This window comes from Thermobia domestica, chromosome 13 (genome assembly GCF_964235325.1).
Source record: "Thermobia domestica chromosome 13, izTheDome1.hap1.1, whole genome shotgun sequence".
Taxonomy (NCBI): Eukaryota; Metazoa; Arthropoda; class Insecta; order Zygentoma; family Lepismatidae; genus Thermobia; species Thermobia domestica.
This window is the reverse complement of record NC_137466.1, coordinates 13306700-13331356: the sequence shown is the minus strand read 5'-3', so window position 1 is coordinate 13331356 and position 24657 is coordinate 13306700. Positions and strand designations below refer to the sequence as shown.

The 24657-nt window shown below is 33.5% G+C and overlaps 1 protein-coding gene across 1 annotated transcript in view; it reads left to right on the top strand.

Annotated features, from left to right (window-relative positions):
- The window catches only part of LOC145667498 (pancreatic triacylglycerol lipase-like), a 256451-nt gene that overhangs the window by 56024 nt on the left and 175770 nt on the right, over positions 1 to 24657 (top strand). The gene's annotated exons all lie outside the window — the stretch shown is intronic.

The window sequence follows — 24657 nt, the reverse complement described above, 5'->3', positions numbered from 1 at the left end:
AAGAAAACCACGGTACGATACTAAAAAAGATTTAAGTTACAGTTATCTCGTTTGCAAGCTTTACAGGATAGAATTATTCCCGAAGAGGTGTTCAAGGTGTTAAATGAAAACTTAGAGATATACCAAGAGATTTAATATCAACAAAAGATGTTCTAGAAGTACTAAAGAAAAACAAATACACAAAATATTATGATGATGTCTATTTAATACACTATCACCTTACCGATCAAAAACCATTAAAATTACAACATATGGAGGAAGCACTTATAAATGAGTTCGAAAACTTACACGAGGTCTTTAGGGAGCTGTATCCGAAAAGAGTATTGTTTATTAACTTGAAATGTGTATTGTACCATCTGTTAAAAAAGCACGATGATCATGTTAATATTGATTTTAAACACTCACCTAAACAAATAGAGATGTTAAAGAAATGTTTTGAAAAATTAGGATGGGCATTTTCTGTATAATAAATGAGTATGGATATATTTGGTAATGTTGTAGATAGAAAAGGCGATGTTGATATTAGTGAAGAAAAATTAAAATTGTTGGAGAATTTACATGATGTTGTTAGCGTAAGTCAACTTAGGTCAATAGAAGCTCAATTAGAGGACGATAGAAAACGATTTGAAGATGCATTAGAAACGTTACAAGACACATACGTCAAGAAAGAAGATATTGAAAAGATTAGGATGGATACTACTAAATTGGTTATGCAGAAAGAAACCACGCCTCTACTATATCGATTAAAAGTTAAATACGTTAAGGAGCCAATCTTTAGAATATTTAATCTCTCTAACGGTTACAAATTTCTCTATAATGGGAAAATAATGCACATGGACTTAAGTTTGGATAAATACTTTCTAGATTTATATTTGGGTGATACTTTGATTAAAGAGATACCTTTTGACTTTAAGAAGCACGATATAATTACGATTAAACCAATAAAAATTCTGCTATGGAAGAAAGACAATTATTGTTTGTTGTAATGTACATAGAAAGAGAGCTTTCCTAAAGATGTTTGCTATATAATAAATATGGATATCTTTGGTAATGTTAAAATGACATCAGAGTTAGATAATACAGTTGTGAGAAAAGATATTGCTATGTTAAAAGAAGAGCTTAACTTCATCAAACGGAGTTATGTTATAGAGCTTCATAGTCGATTGATATCAGAAAATGTTGAAACTCCGTTCTTTTTAATACATAATCTATCTATCACATACAAATTTCTTTATAAAGGTAGGTTAATGCATATAGAATCATCTTACAATACGTATTATATAGATATATATTTAAATGATTCTCTAGTTGAAACTTTTCCATTGCACTTTAATACAAATGATAAATTAGCAGTTAGACCATCTAAAGGTTCTGATCTGAAACATGGTAAATTACTATTGCTTCTTATGCATGTAGAAAGAGAAGACGAAGATAGTGATGATGATGGTGAGAATGTTGATAGCATAATATTAAACAGCGATAGTTATTGATTTTCTATATAATAAACAGGATGTATTTTGTTAAGTGTAAGAAAGCAACAGATACGAAGAAAGATACTATTAGAATTGAACAAACAAAGAATGGAAGATATCTAAAGAAAGGTATTTGTTCTGTATGCGGTGTTACTAAAACTCTATTTGTTAAAAAGCCTGATTGACTAGAAGAAGGTAAAGGTGTTAGAGAAGACATTATAGAAGAAATTCACAAACCATCTAGAAAAAACTTTGACAGATTAAGTGTAGTTATAAAAGATATCGATGATCTTTGGCAAGCTGATCTTGTAGAAATGGATAGTGGTGTGTTAAAAGGTGTTTTCAAAATAAATAAAGGTTATAAGTATCTGCTAACGATTATAGATGTGTTCTCGAAATATGCGTTTGCTGTTCCTGTTAAAGATAAGAGTGGGAAGAATGTTACAGAAGCATTCGAATCCATATTAAGAACGAGAAAATCTAGTAACTTACAAACAGATCAAGGTAAAGAGTTTTACAATAAAGAGTTTAAGAAGTTGATGGATGAAAATAAGATTAATCACTACTCAACCTATAGTGTTAAGAAAGCTTCTGTTGTTGAGAGATTTAATCGAACACTTAAGCAGAACATGTGGAAAAGGTTCACAACACAAGGAAATTATAAACGGATAGAGATATTACCAACCCTAGTTAAAGAATATAATCATCAAATTCATAGAACAATTGGTTTAAAGCCTGTAGAAGTTAATAAGAAGAATGAGCAAACAATATTGGAGAAAGTGTATCAAAAAGAATATAAGCGTGCTAAGCCCAAATACAAGTTAGGTGATCATGTTCGTATAAGTAAATCGAAAGGGTTATTTGAGAAAGGATATACACCTAATTGGTCAACAGAAGTATTTGTTATTAGCGAAGTTATTCCATCTAATCCGCCTACCTATAGAATTAAAGATTTAGAAGAAGAGGATGTGCAAGGTAGATTTTACGAACCAGAACTATTAAAGACGAAACACAAAGATGAATACTTAGTAGAAAAGGTGTTGAGAAAGAAAGGTGACAAAGTATATGTTAAATGGCTAGGGTTTGATGATTCACATAATAGTTGGATAGATAAAAGTAATGTTGTAGTGTAAATCAAAACAAACTACTCTTACGTCTTAAATGTTTTGTTGTGTCTTGAAATGTTCTTCTTAGTCGTTGGAGCTTATAAAGACAAACGGTCCAGTGATTTGTGGCATCTGTGCGTTTAAAAATTTCATCGATGATTCGTTTGTCAATATTGACTCGGGACTGTACTTAAGTCTTTTACAGGCGTCGGGAAAATCGACGGCCGTTGTGATGGTAAAGCAATGCTCGGAAAAGGCGTAAATTGAGATCTAATGACACCTCTCGAACACTATAAATGTTTGTCTTTTATGGAATAATAGCCATAAAAGGTTGGTTTAAATAAGATAAGGGGGTAACGAAACGATACCCCCATAACATATATTTCCAGCGCTCGTATTGTACTATGGATAGTCCTCTTAGTTTAAATGATATTTGCTATGAACAGATCAAAGATAACTATTGGTATGGTATTTTTGGTGATTTCAAGTTGATTATAGATAAGAGTACAGGATACTTTAATGCTACTAAGATGTGTCAAGATGGTGGAAAAAGGCTTGATCACTGGTTAGAAAATAAGGGATCAAAAGAGCTCATAGCATACATTTCCAGAACCGGTATTCCGGGTCTAGAAATTATCAAAAAAGTAGCAGGAGGTAAAGGAGAAATATGGAATGAAATAAGAGGAACGTATGTTTGTAAAGAATTGATTCTAGATATATCACGATGGTTATCTCCAGAGTTTTATCTTAAATGCAATCAAATCATTATCAATTACTTCGTTAAAGACTTTCAACAGCTATCCCTTACTAACAACGATCAGCTTCAAACAAGAGTAGAAGAGATAGAACAGCAAATGGAGCAATTACGATTGTACAATCAAAAACTAGAAAGCAAAGTTGATTATCTTAAAACAGTTGCAGCACCATATACAGAAGATCTAGGGAAAGTACACAAACTAGTTATTATTAAAAAGAACCTCACGGCTGGTCAGCTTCAAGACATAGTAGACAAGTACGACACAGACAAACACGATCAGGTTAGGCGTTACGAGTCATACAAATATTGGGTTGGAAGGATTCAGCAGCGAAACATCAAAGCAAGACTTCAGTGTCTCAAAGAAAAGTACCCAAGCATGTCAGTGTTATCAGAAACCAAAGATCCAAACTCAGTCAACCTCCTAAACAAAGTTAAAGAAAAATACAGCTGTGTTGTTTCGTATGGTTGTCATGTGGATATTGAAGAAGACGACGATGAGTTTGTTGTTGATTTGTTTTTGAGTATAAGGTTATAAGTCTCGCCGTATTTGTCGTTGTTGAAAAGGTTTTATGGTTCGTCCATCAAACCCAACTAAACAAGGGAACTAAACAGTTGGTGCCTTACATAAAAAGTTTTATTGGTTTCGTCAATTACATCATCACACCGTTTAGAAATGAGTACGGCGAACACCAAGATTCCAAATACGAATGGATTCAATGCTTAGTCTTAATGACATTTGTTACGAACAGATCAAGGACAACTATTGGTATGGGGTTTTTGGCGACTTCAAGTTGATTATAGATAAGAACACTGGATATTTCAACGCTACTAAACTGTGTCAAGATGGAGGTAAGAGGTTTAGACACTGGCTAGAAAATAAACAATCTAAAGAACTAATAAGGTATTACGATGAGAAAACCGACTGCCGGAATTCCGGCGGTCGCTCTTCCACATATTTAGTAAAAGGAGGGGATGCAGAAACAAATGTTATTATCTCCGGAACATATGTCTACAAAAAGATATTTCTCTCTATTGCTATTTGGATATCACAAGACTTCTATGATAAGTGCTATGATATTATCGAAGACTACTTTTCTAAAGACTTTAAACGATATAAGGATGATAAAGAACAACTCGAAACAAAGGTACAAGAAATAGAACAACAGATGAATCAATTACGTATAAACAATGAGAAATTAGAAACTGAAAATCAACACCTTAAATCAATCGCAGCTGAACACACAGAAGGCCCAGGAAAAGTACACAAGTTAATCATCGTTAAAAAGAACCTCACAGATAGTCTGCTTCAAGGTATAGTAGACAAGTACGACACAGACAAGCGCGATCATGTTCGACGTTACGAGTCATACAAATATTGGGTTGGAAGGGTTCAGCAGCGTAACGTCAAGGCAAGACTTCAGTGTCTCGAAGAAAAGTACCCAAGTATGTCAGTGTTATCAGAGACCAAAGATCCAAACTCGGTCAACCTCCTAAACAAAGTCAAAGAAAAATACAGCTGTGTTGTTTCGTATGGTTGTCACGTGGATATTGAAGGAGAAGACGACGAGTTTGTTGTTGATTTGTTTTCGAGTTTAAGAGATTCGTAAAGGTAAAGGCAATGAGTTTTGGACACCCCTATGAGAAGAAGAATTGATTAACAGTATAGATCGCTTGTATGATAGGTTATTATCTGATAATTAAGGTTACAACAAGGGGAGTTTAAAAATTGGTTTCAAAATAAACAATCCAAGGAATTGATAGAATACTGTAATAAAAAAACCGGTAGCTGGAATCCCATCGGGCGCTCTACATATCAAATAACAGCGGGGAGCTGCAAAACCCTATATTTCCAGCGCTGGAATTCCAGCTGTAGAAATTATTAGAAATTAACAACATAATGGAAAAAAGCAATGGAGCACTTTTGCTCTGTTGCTCTACATTAAAATTAGCTGGAGCAGATATGCTCCGGCAAAAAATAAAGATTTTCTATATAATAAATATGAGTACTATGGATAGTTCTCCTAGTTTAAACAATATTTGATACGAACAGATTAAAGATGATTACTGGTATAGTATTTTTGGTGATTTCAAGTTGATTATAGATAAGAGTACAGGATATTTCAATGCTACCAAGTTGTGTCAAGATGGAGGAAAGAAATTTTATAAATGGTTAGAAAATAAACAATCTAAAGAGTTAATTTCTTATATAAAGTCATTGCAACGAATTCGTGGGGATGACTTTAAGATTGTTAAAGGTGGGCAATTAGGTATTATACGAGGAACATATGTTCCGAAAGAGTTAATACTTGATATAGCAAGATGGGTTTCACCAGATTTTTATATTAAATGTAATGAAATTATTATTAATTACTTCACTCAGGAATTTAGACAGTATCAACAAGACAATGAAGAGTTGCAAAAAAGAGTAGAAGAATTAGATCAAACAATGGAGAGATTGAGAATTCAAAACGAGAGCTTAAAAGAAATTGCAGCACCATATACAGATGATGTTTCAAAAGATAATTGTATAATCATATATAAGAAGAACAAACCTAATGATCCTTTCCCTTATTATGCTATCAGATGTCAAAAGAGAAGTCTATATAAGCCTCTTAATGAAGCAGAAGAAAAATATCCGAATCATGTAATAATATACGAAAAGTTTAGAGATCCTAACAGTATTAAGCTATTCAACCTAATGCAACAAGAACTAGATATTCGTAAAGGTAAAGGTAATGAGTTTTGGACATCACTATCAGAAGAAGAATTGATTAACAGTATAGATCGCTTGTATGATAGGTTATTATCTGATAATTAAGGTTACAACAAGGGGGCCACCAGCACTGGACCCCTTTCAAACATATATTTCCAGAGCCGAATTTTTGTTGGTTTTGTATATAATAAATATGGAGAAAGAATTTGATTTATTACATGATAGACTTAGCCTTATTCATGAAGATCTTAAACTCTTAGCAGCACTAGTAGAGAAGCAAATACTGTTAAAGGAAAAAGAGTTATTAGTAATGCAGCAAAAAACATCTGATTTGAGTAGTGATGATGAATATAAATATGGTAGTGATGATTATGATGATGATGATGATGAGTAAGCTTACAAAAATGATTCAGTTTTAAATGTGCATATGTGACTTTGATGGGTTAATCCCATAAAAGCCGTGTTCTAATACAACGTATAATATGTAGACAATGGCAGGGGTGTACAATGTTAAGCGTTGTACTAGGACAAATGAAAATGAACTGAAATAACCCGGTGAAGATAAAAATTGAAGAGTAAAAAAGATTTTCTAAATAATAAATAACATGAGTAATTATAGCAAGTTTACTGTAATAGAGTTAAGACGATAATGTAAAGAGAGAGGAATCAGAAGATATTCCCAACTACGAAAAGCAGAACTGATAGACCTTCTTAAACAACATGACGATGAACAAAGCAGGAGACAGATTAGAAATATATTCCCATTTAAAGAAGAAGTAATTGAAAGACCAAAACCGAAAAGACCTAAGCTAAAAGTTGAATTGAAAGAAACATCATTGAAATATAGATTACAGACATTTAGAATAGAAAACATTGATGGATATAAAGATCCTTTGAAATTCTTAAATGCAAGTAGTAGGATTGTTAAAAATAAAATCAAGGACAGTTTTAAACTTTTCAATGCGCTTAAAGTTAATATGTCATTTATTTGTAAATTTAAAAAAGAAAATACGATACAAGAACATAATTTTAAAACTTCAAATGAAATAATACTCGAATTTACAGATTTAGATGACTTTTGTAAAAAAGCTTCATACAAACTCATAAGAGAAATGGAAGAGTTTCAAAGTAAAGGATCTGGATGGATGCTACATTCTATAGACTTTTTAGAATTAAGAATTAATAAGTATGTATCAATGAGAGGTTCCTCTTACATAGAACTTCCATACATGATTAAGAAGAGAAGAGCATGTGTTAATATAAAGAATAATGATCAAAAGTGTTTCCTATACTAAGTCATATCTGCATTATATCCAGTTAAACATGGGCAGCATGGAGACAGGGTCTCTACATATAAAAAACATGAAGATAAGTTTAAAGATGTTTTTAAAGATATCCCATTTCCTGTACAAATTACTGATATAGCCAAGTTTGAAAAGAGAACTGATATTTCCATTAGTGTATTTAGTTTTGATCATAACTATTCAATTTTTCCACTTCGAATCGCACAAGAAAAGAAAGAAAAACATATTCATCTGTTATATCTTAAAAGTGAAAAGAAAACTCATTTTTGTTGGATTAAAGACTTGTGGAAGCTTGTAGGCAGTCAAATAACTAAAGATGGTAATAAAAGGTTCCTATGTGAAAGATGTTTAGCTAAGCATTTTAAGTCAGAAGAGTTATTAAAAGAGCATGAAAAATACTGTGGATTATATTCAGCTGCAAAAATCGTTTTACCAAAAGAATGGAATAAGGTACTTGAATTTATTATTTATAAACGATCTTTGAGAATTCCATTTACAATTATTGCTGACTTTGAATCACTATTAAAGGAAATTATTACATGCCAACCTGATCCAGAAAGATCTTATTCAAACGCATATCAAGAACATAAACCAAATAGTTTTACATACTATGTCAAAAGCACTTTAGATTCTTATAAAAGCAAACCAATAGAATATATAGGAGATAATGTATCAGATGTATTTGTAGAAAAATTAAAAGAAGAAGCTATTAAAATTGCAAAGATTTATGATACTTATAAACCTATGAATCGCCTTACAGAAGAAGAAAGAAATATATTTGAATCATCTGAAAAAAGTCATATTTGTGAAAGAACTTTTAAAGAACTTCCACGCTTATTAGAAAAGAAAATAGAGAGGTAAAATATTTTAACTAGTTATTTAAAAAAGAAAATCGAAGAAGGTTATAAACATCTAGAAGAGGAATTGTATATGAAAAAAGATGATGATATTGATGATATAGATGACATGTTAATGGATATAAAAGAGCAAAAGGAGGATATAGAAGTTATACTTGATGAATGTACTAAAGAATTGAAAAAGACTATAAACAATATAAAATCATGTATAACCAAAGTTGCTGATCATGATCATTTAACTGGAAAATTTAGAGGAGCTGCTCATTCTTATTGTAACATAAAATATACAAACCCAAGATTTATTCCTGTGTTCATTCATAACTTATCTGGATACGATACACATCTATTTATAAAAAGTATAGGAGGCGGAGAATTAGAAGAAAAGATAACTATTATACCTAACGCAGAAGAGAAGTATATTACATTCTCAAAAACGATAAGATACAAGAATAAAGAAAATAAAGAACGATCAATCCAATTAAGATTTGTAGATTCGTTTAGATTTTTATCAAGAAGTCTAGCTGAATTAGCAAAAAATTTAAAACCAGAACAATTTAGAGAAACATTAAAATTCTTTCCTAAAAATGTAATTGATTTAGTAAAAAGAAAAGGTATCTATCCATATGATTATGCTGATTCACCTGAAAAACTAGATGAACCTGTTCCACTATCTAGAGACAAGTTTAAGAATAGATTAATAGGAGAAGATATAAGTGACGAGGATTATAACCATCATCTATTAATCTGTAAGATATTCAATTTAAAAACCTTAAGAGAATATACTCAATTCTACAACAAAACAGATGTACTTCAATTAACAGACATTATTGAAAACTTCAGAGATACAGCTCTTAATACGTATAAATTAGATCCTGCATGGTATTTCACAAGTCCAGGCTTCTTCTGGGATGCAATGTTAAAGATAACACAACAAAAATTAGAATTGTTAACTGATTATGATAAACTGCTCTTTATAGAAAAAGGTATAAGAGGTGGAATTTCCTAATGTTCAAATAGATATGCAGTAGCTAATAATAAGTATCTAGAAAATTATAATCCTAAAGAGAAAAGTTCTTACATAATGTACCTGGATGCAAATAACGAATATGGATGGGCTATGAATCATCATATGCCTTATGGAGAATTCAAATGGAAAAAGGTTATTAATGGTGTAAATAATAAATACTGGATAAATAAAATATTAAAGACAGACGATGAGTCTAATACTGGGTATATACTAGAAGTCGATTTAGAGTATCCAAAAAAACTTCATAATAAACATTCAGATTTGCCATTAGCTCCTGAAAATTATATAAACAACAAGAAACTTCCAAAATTATTAACAACACTTTACGATAAAGAAAACTATATATTGCATTATCAAAATTTAAAATTCCATGTGTCACAAGGTCTCAAAATTAAAAAGATACATAAAATATTAGAGTTTAAACAATCAGGCTGGTTAAAGAAATATATAGAATTAAATACAGAACTTAGATCGCATGCAAGGAATGATTTTGAAAAAGACTTCTATAAACTAGCGAATAATGCAGTATTTGGAAAGACTATGGAAAACATAAGAAAGAGAGTAGATATAAGACTAGCACATAATGTAGAATTAGCAGAGAAACTAATAGCTAAACCTACTTTTAAAGATAGAACTATATTTTCCGAAGATCTAGCTGCTATTCATATGTATAAGACAAAAATTACTTTTAACAAGCCCATCTATGTTGGGATGTCTGTTCTGGATATATCTAAAATTTGTCTATATGATTTCTATTATAATGTGTTGAAGAATAAATATGGAGATAAAGTCAAACTCTTAATGAGTGACACAGACTCGGTTATAGCACATATAGAAACAGAAGATGTATATGAGGATATGAAAGCTATGTATGAGCATCTAGATACATCTGATTACAAAGATAATAACAAATATGGGATAAAACAAGTTAACAAGAAAGTATTAGGAAAATTCAAAGATGAACTGAAAGGTGAAATCATAGGAAAAGTCGTAGGTCTCAAATCAAAGATGTATTCAATACAAGCACCTCAAATAGACCTCGAAGATAAAGACTTTAAAAGTAAATTTGATAAAGACAAATGTTGTAAAAAGGCAAAAGGAATAAAATCGAATATTGTTAAATCAGAAATAACTTTCAAAGATTACGAAGATTGTGTCTTAAAAGATTATGAATTATATAAAATGCAAAATACTATTAGGAGTAAAAGACATAATGTATATTCAGTAGAAGTAACAAAGCTAAAAGAACTAATGGATAGCTATATCAAAGAGAGACAAGAAAAAGAAAAGCGAAGAATAGAAAGTTTAAGAAATGTTTAGATATAAGTTTTAGATGTAAGTTTAAGAAATGTTTAGATATAAGTTTTAGATGTAAGTTTAGGCGTAAAATTCGTTTATGGTTATATATCATAAAAGTAGATTGAAGATGTATCCTGTATGAGGTCGATGTGGGGAAGATGTAATTTTCGATGTGTATAATTAGATTCTATGCTGGGGGATTTCATATATAAAAAAGCCTGGTTTGAGGAAGTGGCCCCAGATTGGTTTTATGAATACTACTGAGGAAGGTTGATTTCATCAATGTTTACAACAAGATGGAGCACACCAGCATTATGGTCGTAAAGTAATCGATGGTACAATGAACACTTTCCCGGTTGCTGGATAGGTCGGCATCGAGAAGTTGAGTGGCCAGCAAGGTCCTTATACTTGGGGACACTTTAAAGCTATTGTCTACAGTGTAAAATTTATCACATTGGCTGCCTGAAAAGGAGAATGATTACGGCCTATGAACAAATATCACCAACTATGGTTTGCAGAGTGCACAAGCAGTGGGTCGTATTGTTAGGAATGTGCATAGAACAGAACGTTGGGCATGCTGAACATGTCATGTGATTGTAATTGTTTTATGTGTGTAACCTTTCTCTTTGCCTGGTTATTAAAGAATACGTAATATGAGGTGTTACGAAGCTTGTTTTTTTTACTTTATATTTATCCTTCAATTCAATTCGAAACTTCGCACAGCACATTTCATAGCATTTCACACATAACATATCCTAAATCTATTCACAACTTCAAAACAGTTGCAGGGTTTGGAAAAATAAACTTACCGTTGGATTTTTCTTCGAACGAGGATGTTGTTAAATATGTCACATGACCTTGTTGCCATTTAAAATAAACAAGTTGATTTCAAGGTGGTGGCCACCAAGATGGCGGACGACAACTTTAAACACTCCATAATGTTTCGCCCCTTCCACCAACATTGATCGCGAATGAATTCGGATCGACTGCATTTACAGTTTCTCAAATAAAAAGCCCGGTCCAAATTTTGTATTTCACTACGTTTATCTCTATGTTCAACAATAACGCAGTATTACTTTTTTTTATCTGGGTATTATTTATTTATCACTTCCACCGGTCATTTTCAAATATGGCGGTGAAGGTCACGTGGGATTTCACTGGACTTCTAGTATGTTTTTTAGAACATCATTCAGAACATCCGTTCGAAGTTTCAATTTGTTACTAATTTGTTCCTTACTTTTGGTAATTTGACTTAAGTAGAGGGACTTTTATCACCAACAAGCTTTGAGTGAACAGTGAATCTGATTAAGAATCTAATACTTCATCAACCACGACAGCTGTTATAAGCCAATCTAAGGAAGCCAAATTGCGATTGAGCAGGGCAACGATCTCCGAGCTTATAGATGAAACTGTCATATGTAATTGCCCATTGCTACGTACTGTATAATGTAACATCTCTCTCATCAATAGGAAAATTCCTGGTGCTGGTGGAATATCTACGGATCAATTGCGATATCATTTAATTTAACAATTAAGGAGTGAAGGAGACATACTAGAATTGAAGAGATGACACCTATTTTATTGCAGGAAATCAGTGAGTCCAGAAAGATATTGTTAGATTTCTTATAAAGAAAATTTAAAGAGCAACGTGTTTCATATACTGTGTTTATTAAAGAGACATAGTTTGTTATGCACCACTCTTTACAAGACACAAATTATTAGTGATGTAAGTAAATTTTAGTGTAAATGAGGACTCCAACGTGTAATTCAGAAGACGATATGGAAGGATTCTACGAGAACAGTACGCTTTAATTATGAAGATAATCATTACATAGAGAGTTTCATACGAAAGATGTATGACAGAATAGGGCAGAAAGAGCTGTTGGAAAAATTAAAACTAAAATTGTTATCAAAACGAACGTTGAACCGTCTATCACTACGAACATATGTATTGCCTGTCACATAAGTTTATGCATGTTTTCTGCGGGATACTATCTTCTGAAACTTACTATGAGAATGGAATCGATGCACATTCCTTCCTACCACCTCGCTATTTAATTAAACGTTTTTAAAGGTTTTAAAAACTCAATCCTTAACCAAATCGATAATTGCATGATCTCTCTCTTTGCGGTTCACACAACACAGTATAGAAATATTGTAAAACTTAATAGAAAAAGAAAAAAAACGTTCTTTCACAGCCAAGGTCTTTCACGTTCAAGTTTACTTTTATTGCCACATATATTTATAGAGTAGATGTCTTGTGTATCTAATGCCATAGCTCATTGGATCTTTGCAGAATTCCCACCCCGCTACCCACGGTCGAATCTTCGTATTACTACTTATTTATTTTTATTTTTTAATTGATAAGGTAGGACTAAAATAGAAACAAACATATGGTTACAATTTAAGAAGTGATTAGATATTCTGCGAGTATTTATTTATATATTTATATTCAAGTGAACAAGATCAACCAGAATTTTACAATAGTAAAACTATTCTACATTTTACTATTAATAAAAACTATGAATAAGTTTACACCTCAAAAATAAATCGAATAACCTTCAATTGTAGTCCATAATTAGCTATGGTCAAGAAGATAGGTTTCAGTTGTTTTGTGTGTGGTCAGCACATTGGCTTAGATCATCATTAAGTCTGGAACTAAATATAATTAATTTTACTTTTCGCTTAGATATAAAATACTCGCCTTTAATTCTTAGCGAAACACAGGTCATAATGCAAAATGTCACTACGGCATTACATTATATATAGAAATGAAAAAAAAATACTTGAAAATATCGAACATAATGCGACAAATGTTATGAACAATTTTATAATAGAATTAAGCAATGGTTTATAACAAAATAAACTGCAAAGAAATGTAGGGTATTTGAAGTTAGCAAAAATATTTGCCCTTATATGCTGAAATAGAAGTTTCTTAAATAGATACTGAAACTTCACCTTGGAATATACGAATTTCATTCTCGATAGATTCTGAAAGAATTTAAGAACTTTCAACCTTGAAGAACTCAATACAAGCTTCACGTCCCATGGTCATAATATTGTCGGTACAAACTGACTAAACTAGCTATAAATACAGAGAGCATCTCACTGAACTAGCTCATGTTTTCGGATTTTTATATAAATTAATGTATCTAACGCCGAGTTTTGGATAAGAGATACTTTTCTTTTCATATATTTCAGGAAGAAAATGTAACTTACGACAACATTTCATTAGCAAATCGAGCAACAGATCAAATTGAAAAATGAAGAAAATAGCTTACTTTACTACAACCTATTTTTGGTGGATCTTCCTAAATCACTGTTTTTAAGTGTTTGAATACTTCGGAAGGTTTTACAGAATGCTTGTTATTATGCATATGTTTGTTCTGTTTGGTACGGAAAAAGTTTATTATGAAGAAAATGGTCTGCAAAGCTCTTTCTAGAATGTCTGTTATTAGTTGTAGTAGCCGATTTAATTCTAGAGTAACATTCAACAGCGAGGCTATGTGAGACATGGACTTACACCTTAAAGTGAGATCCGGAACACATGATCTCCCACCGAGAATTGAACACCGTTTATAGAAAAAAAGTATCTGATCACAGTCAGTTCTTAATCGTTAGAGTTTGAGCAGATCCTATTATTATACTGATATTGGGAAGGAGTGATGGAAGTATTTAAGAATTTCGTGACGTGGAAGCAGTCCCATTCGTGTCCCGGTGTGATCGGAACAGAAATGGAAATGACAAAACGTCGTCATAAACACGGAGAATTTGTATGATACTGTTAGTAAAACATACATACTTTCTGCCGGTCTAGTCGCTAGCGCCTTAGTTTTTGGTTCTTGTAGTCTTGAGTTCGATTCCTGTTAAGGGTCAATTAAAATGTTACTTTAACTAGAATTTATTTTCATTAAGATCCGTCTCCTTTAGCCTGTAGGATTTAGACCTTGAAAAAATTATATGGGAAGAAATGTTAAATACTATACATGCAAAGATCAGGTGCCAGTGTTTTAGAATCTATGGACAAAAGAATAGAAAGACAGGAAAGAAAATCTCTTGAGAAATGAAACTGAACAATGTTTTAGCATTCATGCTTAATTCGCTACTAGAATCACACATTAAATTTAATGTAATATACATATGACACACAAAATTCGCTACTTGACTGTTGATAACAGAAACTGCTAGGTATTGTTAAACATTAAACATAACACATCATTCCCTATATCAATAGACTGCTTAATTAATAAATAACAACACAGTAACAATACTATTAATCTATGTCTACATAGTATATAAATGAAAAATACGTTATCATAACAAAAATGACTGAATCGTTTGAAATAAATTTTAATAACATAGTTAACAGCTACCTCGGACTGAGTTGTTGTCACACCATTTTTATTAAACTGCATATCCTAGCAGAGGAAGGCGTTAAAAATTTATGCCAAAAACAGAATATCTAATGTTTGTGAGATGAAACTTTATATATAAAAACCTTATTTAATACGAGTGTGCACGTGACCGACCGTGTTTAGAATTTTTGGCATTAAGTGGAGAATAGGGTCACTTCGTAATATTTTTGCTGATTATTTAAGAATGATGACATCGAGGTTATGTCTTATCATACCGTATTCAGCATTTGGTTCAGTCGGGTTTCTATAATTCATTAACATATATATCATAAGAGCAAGAAATTGACATAAACACCTTATTTTAAAAAGGTGATCCCATCTTCCGTTGTCCTTAAAAATCCGCTTTTGAGGGGAAGAGGGTGCAAATTCTAAATACACGGTAAATATGTAAAAAGACCTCGCGATTGTCATAACTTGTCAAAACTTCGACACAATTTAGAGGATGGTCAACTATGCCTAAATATGACATTTCAAGTGACGGTGAACACAAGGAAAGAAGTAATACCGGATTTAAGTTTAGCATTGGAAGTCATTGAAAAACAAAAGGTGACGCTCGCAAACGAAAAAGAACGTAACTTTTTACAAGGTTTGAAGACATGATTAACAGATTATTTATCCCAACGGATCAATTACTTCTTACACGTGTTTGAAGTGTTTAGTTGCGCTCTCAATTGATGCTGACTGATTGCGGCTACATTAAAAATATTTTTTATTGGGTTTCATTACTAAACTTCAGTTCAATAACCATTAACTTCTCTTCGTGTGTATTTCTACCTGTTTTTTCTTCATTCAGACATAGTTGATCACTCTCTAAATAGTGTATAAGCTCGCCAGGTGATCATTTCTTACAAGGAGAAAGCAAACTTAGGTAAATGAACTTCTTGTTCATCCTTCCCGAGGTAGTAGTGCACATTACAAATTTTAAGATTACGAAGTGGGAGATCACAATAGCCATAAATAGTAGAGAAAAAGCATTTTAAAGATTCCTACTCGCGAGTATATGATACGACGCGTAAAGTTATCAAGTGACGACCTGGCAGAGCGTCTATGACCCCCGTGCACAGAGTCACGAGTTCGGTCAACTGTTTTTTCTTTAATCGATAAACTAGGGTAAATATTAATTTACCATATGCTTATAATGCATAAAACAATAGAAATATTCAAATCATTTGTCAAATCTTTCAATGTTCCATGTTAACTAGCAATAAAATGTAACCTATTCCGCATTGCATATTGATATCACGAGCTATATAATGGTTAGCACAGTCGTTGTGTAAAAATATGTTCTAGACGCTTCGTGTTTATATCTGTGAAAGTGTGCGAATTACAAGGGGGATGAGGAAGACATTTCCTTTGGTGATCCTGTATGTGTGCTATAAGTAGCTGCGTCATTTCAGGCTTCGCTTGAGGGGGGCCAGAGCAGCACCGACATAGGACTTTCATCTTCTATACTAGCATATTAGTAGACAATCGATTAAAGTATCCCTCAAACTCTTGAGGGAAAATTACCCCTCTTGCTTTCCCTAAATGACGCCTCTGGCTACAGCTGTCATAGTTTGCCATACTATTGTAGTCGGAAACACAATCCATACCCCTTGCAAAAGTCCTGTCAATTCGCACACTGTTCACAGATATAGACACGAAGCATCAAGAACATTTTTTACACAACGACGGTGCAAACCATAATATAACCCGTGGCGTCAATATACAATGCGGAAAATGTTAAACATTTTATTGCTCGTTTACATGAACTATTCGAAGTTTTTACAACAGATTTGAACAATTCTACTCTTTTATGTGTCGTAAATATATGATGAATTAATATTTTACGTGTAGTTACAAATGGCTACTTTATGGTTTAAAGCGAAAAAATAAAAATTACAGGAATCGAACACATGATCCTTTCCACCTGAGTCGAAGATCCTTCTAACTCTGCCACGCCGTCACTTTATAACTTTTCGAGTCGTGGCATACATGCAAGGAGTTCGAATCTTTAAGACGTTTTCCACACTATTCCTGACTATTGCGCTCCTCCAGTTTTATAATATTAACACTTAAATGTACACTACAGCTTCGCGAAGAATGGCCCCGTAGTTCATTTACCAAAGTCTGCTTAACCCTTGTTAGTTAACTGTGGCTGAGAGTTTCTTCTGTTACTTTAATACAATACATGTTCTAAGCGAGGAAACGAGTACTAAAAATATACTCCAGAAAGACAGTTTCTCACGAATCCGTCATCGTAGGAAAATGAAACTCACTACTGAAACTCGTCGTTACATATCTGTGACGACATGGTCCATCGTTTTCGGAAATTCTAACTCTAGCAAAGAAAGCAAGGCAACTGCTACAATATCGTAATTTACCATTTTGTGTTCATAAACTGGCCAAAGTAAGTAAGTATTTTAGATGTTTACAATAAATCTAGAAGATACTTAGCAGTTGGATTCACTTGAATGTTTCATTTCACTTCGATTGATATGCTATTCCATTGGGAAAGAGGTTTGAATATTTCGCAAATAATATTTCCATAAACTTATTGATCTCGTTCGAAGAATGAGCATTCCAACTAGTTCGTGTCTGACCTTTGAAGATTGTTCCAGCCTATGTTTTTAAATGAATTATGTATTCTACGTATTTTTTGATTTTAGGATATATATACGGATCTTTTGAACCGGTAATAGGGATCTAGAATCACAATTTTAGGAAGCTAAGAATCTATAGATGTAGAAGATTTATTTATTCTTTGGGTCAAAATAGTTCGGCGAGCGATGAATTTCTATGCGCAGATTTGTGGCTATAATCTATTTTGTGTTACAAAAAATTCTTTCATGTGTGCCTTGTAGATTAATACGTAGAGACTTTTCACTGTTCAGAAACCAATCATCTTTCCTGAAACTGATAGTTCTAAGGCTGATCAGTTGGTTCATTGGGAGTGTAAAATCCTTTCAGCACCGAGAATATATAATGAATGGTTCTACAATTTAACTTGGGATACTAAACTAAATGAACTCCCATCTGGAATCAATCTCTTGATAGGATTAATTCCATAAATGTTACATTTTTTTCATTCTCACATGAGTATTCCTAAATATAATATGACCTTCCAAAATACGTACTGTCTTTCCACTCGGTATGAACACTAGTTGGTTAATCATATTCTTAATGAACATGATTTCTTTCTTCAACATACTGAAACATGTAATAAAAATATACTAATATTGTCTCGTTCGTATTCTCTTTATGTTTTCACACAGACCAGTATTTCATTGATATGTTGTGTTTAAGAAAAAAGGTATGTTCAGTTCAGAGATAAGACAGAGATACGACAGGTGCTTGAAAGCGGCTCAGGATATATTTGCTTTGCTCTTCTGCACGGTGATGACTCACCAACTTGCTACTTTCATTTCAATTATACGTATATTTAGTTTCGGATGTAAGATTATTTTCATACTTTATCAATGAAAAGAAATCTAGAACACCGTCACTTTTGATAAACCTAGGCAGAATCACACTTTCAGCCTTATATTATTACATTAGACAAGAATAACAAAACCTAACAGAATGAAACCATATATGAAACCCTAATACTACAAGTAATGGCTGTTCCTTCGACGAAAAGAAAAAAAATACTACAAGTAATGGCTGTTTCTTTGACGAAAAGTAAGAAAGCAAAAAATACAAGTAATGGTTCTTCCTGCGAAATGAAAGAAAAAAGTGCATTTGATGAAGATTCGAACACGAATCAGCTGATTGGTAGGTTGGTACGTTACTCACTACGCCACATGCTCGGTTCCTTGTTTTCTTGCTATACATTTTAAAAATTCAGCTGTGATTTTTGATTCTGTCGTCTTACCATATGCCAGTTTCTATGCTTTCCTTGCTTGTCACACTATTCGTGTTATTTGTTATGTAAATTCCATTTGCAAACGTAAAATGTTTTGTTGTTTTACAGGATCTATAGCTTTAAAAGGTGTTAACGACAATTACATTAAGCGAACTGATTTGCTCATATTTTCCATCACTTCAAGAGCAAAAGATACTATTCTGCGGGAAACATGTAAACTTAGGTGACAGACAATACACTTTGGTCTCCTTCTTTAAGCGAAGGCCAAACAGAAAATGACTTGCGACACCCGAGTACCAAGACAAGCGAGAAGACCTGCATCATGAGTAGTAAGCAGGACAAATGATAGTATTCTCGCCGATGGGAAGATTGGAGTAAGGAATGAGTATGAGTAGAGTCTGGTCGGGAGTTAAGACTGTCTAGACTCGTATCGAGAAAACTCTATCTTCACTCGTGTCTATGCTCGAAAATATGTCCCTGCCTCTACTCATGTCTTGAATCCAAGAGTTCTGTCCAATCATGCTTCGAAATTCGAGACATATTGTATTTGGAGTCTAGACGAAATACAAGAGGTAAAATATATAATAAAAATGCAGAAAAATTTGCAATACTCCTCCACCCGATGGAATGATCATCATCATCACACGCATTCTGCCCTTATTGGCAGGTAACTTGACGCATCTGAAAAGCTTCCATGCTCAACGGTTTTCCGCTGACCTCTTCATCTTCACGTATGATCTTTCTATTTTGATATTATCCATTAATTTTCGTCTCCTTAGCCTGAGGGAATGATCATCATCATCATCATAGGTATTCTGCCCTTATTGTCAGGTCAGTTGGCGCAGCTGATAAGCTTCCAGGCTCCAAGGTCCTCTGCTAACTTCTTCGTCTACATGTATTATCTTTTTGTTTTTATATCATCCATTAATTGTAGTTTCCTTCGCATCCTTCCTCTCTTTTCTGCCAGTATACCCTTTAGGACGTCCCTCACGACACAATTTCTTATTAGGCACCCAACCAGTCTTATGTCCCAACCAGTTTCTCTTCATCTTCCTAAATATCTAGAAGTGTTGTTTTTTCCCTCACCATTCGCAACACCCTCTCATTCGTTTTCTGTTGTACCAAACTAATTCTTTCCATTCTTCTTCACACCAACATTTCGAAGACTTCCAGTAGTTTTCCATCACTATTACGAAATGTCCACATTTTCGTTCCATACAGTACAACACTACATACGATAAATTTTATAAGTCTGTTTCTCAACTCTTTGTTCATGGTCCCACAAACCAGACTTTTCTTATTCTTAAAGGTTTCTTTCATCATTCCTTTCCTTGCTTTTATTTCACGTCCGCACTTCATGTAATTACTAAGAATACTACCCTAATATCGAAAACTATTCATTTGTTGTATTTTATCCCCTCCCACTTTTATATTTGGCACAGGCCCCTTCGTTCCAATCACCATGACTTTTGTCTTTCTAACATTTATTTTCATCCCATATTCTTCAAACCACTTGCTCAGGTTTCCAAACATCTAATTGATTTTCTTTTCAGATTCTGCAACAAGCGCCATATCGTCTGCAAATCTTATGCATCTAATCATTCTACCTCCTACTGAAATGACGTCTTCATCATGTAGGCTCTTTTTCTTCTAGATAAATATCAAATAGTATTGGAGATAGATAACATCTTTATCAACCCCCCCCCCCTTTTCAAATGCACTTTCCTCGTCACCACACTTACTTTTGGTTCATATATAAGTTTATTATGAGTCTTCGATCTTTCAATTCCATTCTAATCTTCTTTAGAACTCTTAACAATAATTCCCAATTCAAGCGGTCAAAAGCCTTTTCTAGATCTATGAATACAGCAAATACCTCTTTCCCTTTTTCTATAATTCTTTCGCCTTTCACCCTTAGTAATTTAATAGCATTTCTTGTGCCCTTATATCTCCTGAACCCGAACTGCTCCTCCTCAACTTTTTCATTCGTTTTCCATCTTCTGTTTAGTGTTCGGAGCAAAATTTTAGCTGCATGGAATATGAGACACATAGTTATATAATCCTCACATCTCTTTGCGTTCGATTCCTTAGCCATCGGTACTATGATCGTCTTCAGGAAGTCTTTTGACCACACTCCTGCTTCTATATTTCATTGCATAGATGGAGCAGTTCTTTCTTTTCCTTGTCTCCCATATTTTTAATCAATTCGATTGGTATATTATCTATCTCGGTTGCATTTCCATTCCTAATCTCGGATATAACCTTGTCAAATTACAAAGTGTGTTACACATTTTATGTTTTGTAAACTATTGAAATAAAAAATACCGGAGGTCTTTTTTTTAAAAAAAATCAATATGTTTCTGAAATAATAGTCGCCTGGTAATAATTTAATAATTCTCTTATACGTAGGTAGTTGAACTAACAAGTGATGCAAAAGTTTGGATACAGCCCCTTTAAAAGTCGAGCAGTGTGAGGAATCATAATATCGTTTGGTATGGGCTGTCTATAGATTGAAGCGCAGCTTATAGGAGTTTGGCGACAGCGGCAGCCGTTTTAAAATCTTCCATCTTGGGTTTGTTTTGCGTTTTTCCAAAGGGAAGGGTCAGGCCACATATTATTTTAGTCTCTTTGTCTATGTAATACAGCTCCGCAATTCGTTTTCCGATATGTTTATTTATGTAGGAGTTGGTGACATTTGTCAGAGCTTGCATTACAGGATATGCTCAATATGCCCTCCATTCCGCTGGATACACATTCAGTCTTTTTAACCAGTCTTATTGCACACGTGGCAGGATCTGTGGGTCAACAGAGGCTCACGCCTTCTCAATATGCCTACATACGAGATGGACTATATTATTGATTTTCACCTTATACACAATTAATTTCAATGACCCACAGATAAAACGTCAAGAGGTGTGAGATCAGGGGACCGTGCTGGTCATTTTATAGTATTCCTTCTGCCTATGCAGTAACCTGAAAACTGTTCGTCCAGAAACTGTTTGACCTCAGTTGCATAATCGGGAAGTGCACTGTCCCGTTGGAAGAAAGGTGGGAAATCAACCTGTCGATTTAACAACTTTGTAAACACAATCACAGAGCATGTTAAGATACCTCTCCCAATTCAATGTTCCATCATTAAACTTGGGACCTGCGATTCCTGTGTCCCAAACTCAGAATCAAATCATCACTTTTCCACCACCAGCACCTTTACACGTATCCACTCACGAGGGTTTTGCAACAGACCACTAAAGGTGATCCTTCTTGTTTCGTCATCTTCCACATAAAAGTTACCTTCGTCACTAAACAACACCTGTCAAGTTTGGATTCCTGTCTCACTGAGCCAGAACACATATTGCAAACTGTAACCGCCGATCAAGGTCATCCTACGAGAGATGAAATTGTAACTTGCATGAGTGTCATTGGTATATTGCTGATAAATCGGCACGTACTAATGTGGACTTTTCACAACCGATGGCACAATTGCTATAGCCGTCACCACGTCGGTGGCTGTTCTTGGACCTCCATGATGAGGCATGTCCACCATAGAAAAGGTTGCACGAAATTTGCCCAATATCTTGGAAACTGTCATGTGTGAAATGTCATTTCTCTCAGGATGCCGGGCATCAAAGCCAGCAGCAATCACTCTGGTACTTCATAAACACAACTTCAAGGCGCTCCTCCTCTGTAAGTGCCATTGTGGATGACCTGCAACGATAAAGAAAATTTATCACCATTTGGCAATTTTAAAATTTAAAATTGTTCCTCAAAAAAAAAAAAAAAACGTAAAGTGATATGCGACATGATTCCCTTTCCATTTAAATAACGTAAACTCAAATCCACGCTGGTGGATTTCAAGATGGTCTCCGCTGTCGCCAGAGCTTCTATAAGTTGTGCCCCCACCGATACACACCCCACACCAAACAACATTATGATTGCTCACACTGTTCGACTTTTATCGGGGTGTATCCAGACTTTTGCCTCGAGAATAGACTGACTAAGGAGTTCACCCAGGACCCTTTCATTTACTCGACCTACAGCTCGCACTTCTCATATCCTAATCACACCTCTAATTTTAAGGAACAATTGTAACAGCTACTCTCTTTTCTTCTCGTGTCATGACTTCCCTTCTCAAGAAAATATCAGAAAAAGTTGAAACAAGTCTTCGATTTTTAAAAAAAAATTAAAACTGTAAAAAACTATGTTTAAACTTCTAACCTCAAAGGATTTCGCAGTATGAGAATTTTCTGGGAATGTTGCACACATGGATCATATTGTATCAATCATCTCGCCTTAACGAAGGAAATGTGTCGGTAACGGAATTGTTCACTTACGGTCAACTACTTCTGATATATTTTACCTAACCCAGTTTCCCGTGTGGGGTATTTCCAACGGTTACACACACGCAACATATATATCAATCAATTCGTCATTATGATGGAATTGACTAATTATGGTACCGATAGCTTTCTTTTGTCAAGACGTGTTGATTGATGTGTTTACACGAGTGCAATCGCTCGAAATATCCCACAACCGGAAACTGTATTATTCCCCATTTCACTTTAACAATTGCAACCTCGACATTTTTCTACTCTCTTCTTTCTTCCTTTTGTAGGGGTACTATCAGAAAACACTGAAACAAGTCTTTAGTTAATTTAAGTGGAAAGTCCAAATTCCATATTTCATTCCTCAAGCTTTTAGGGATTACGAGCAATAGCAATCTATATTATTTTAACGATTGAAACCCCCACTATTTTTCCTTCTCGCTTTTTCCCTCACAACATGTCTTTAATTATTTTTAATGGGAAATTTAAATTTCAAATTTCTTGTCTCTAAAATTAACGAATTTTAGATATGGCTGTCTACTTATAGCATTTATAACTCACCTTTTCTTCATTTCGCCTTTCCTTCTTTTCTGCAACAAGTATTATAAGACGGTTAAACTTATGTATAATTGTTTTATAGGACAAGTTCACCTTAAGTTATTCAAACGGTTGGAACGTATTTCAATTTTGATAAATAAGTATATACTATGGTCAGAACAGTATTATTTTATATATAAATTGAGATTGAAAAATAGAGCACTATCGTATATACAGTCAGTAGTTTCATTTCGAAAATGTACCTGCTCATATAAGAGAAGCTTGTTAGTTATGCAACTTCCATTAGGAATTTTAAATCTTTTATAGTTTATTACAAAGTTAAAATGTATCATATCATTACCTTCCCACGAGCTGTACTTATATGTACGCAATTCACAGAGTATTATTATATAAATAAAAAATAACACAGCTGTATTTATCCAGATGGGATTTCTTCTATCCTGCCTTGTTCCAAAAGATAAAAAATGTAAAGATCAAAACTGTAATAAAATGAGAACTTTCTGGAACTATCTACTGGACTCTGAACACCTTCATACAAACCTAACTTTGACTAGAAAAAACAATCATATATCAAAGACTTTTATTCTTAGACTTTGTTTTTATATAATACTTTTTCAAAGCGCACTGAATAGCATACATTTATGAAGTACTTATCTATACTTAGAGGTTTAGAAATATGAATAAATATGTGTTTTAGCGGTATCCTTGGCGCAGGAACTGTGTAACTACGACTCTGCTCTATGCAGATTTTTTTATTACCCGGTGTGCTCTTCCACCACATTACAGTGGGTTGTCCGAGAATACTGTCCAAAAAAGTACGTAATGTGTTTATGTTTTATATATTTTTTATAGAGAAAAAGATGTATTGCGTATATCATTGCATCCTGCATTGAAGGTCAATGATGCAAAACCATAAAATATGTTAATACAGACTTGTAATTGTAATTTTAGGTTTTATTACATAACCGCAGAGTTACATAGAA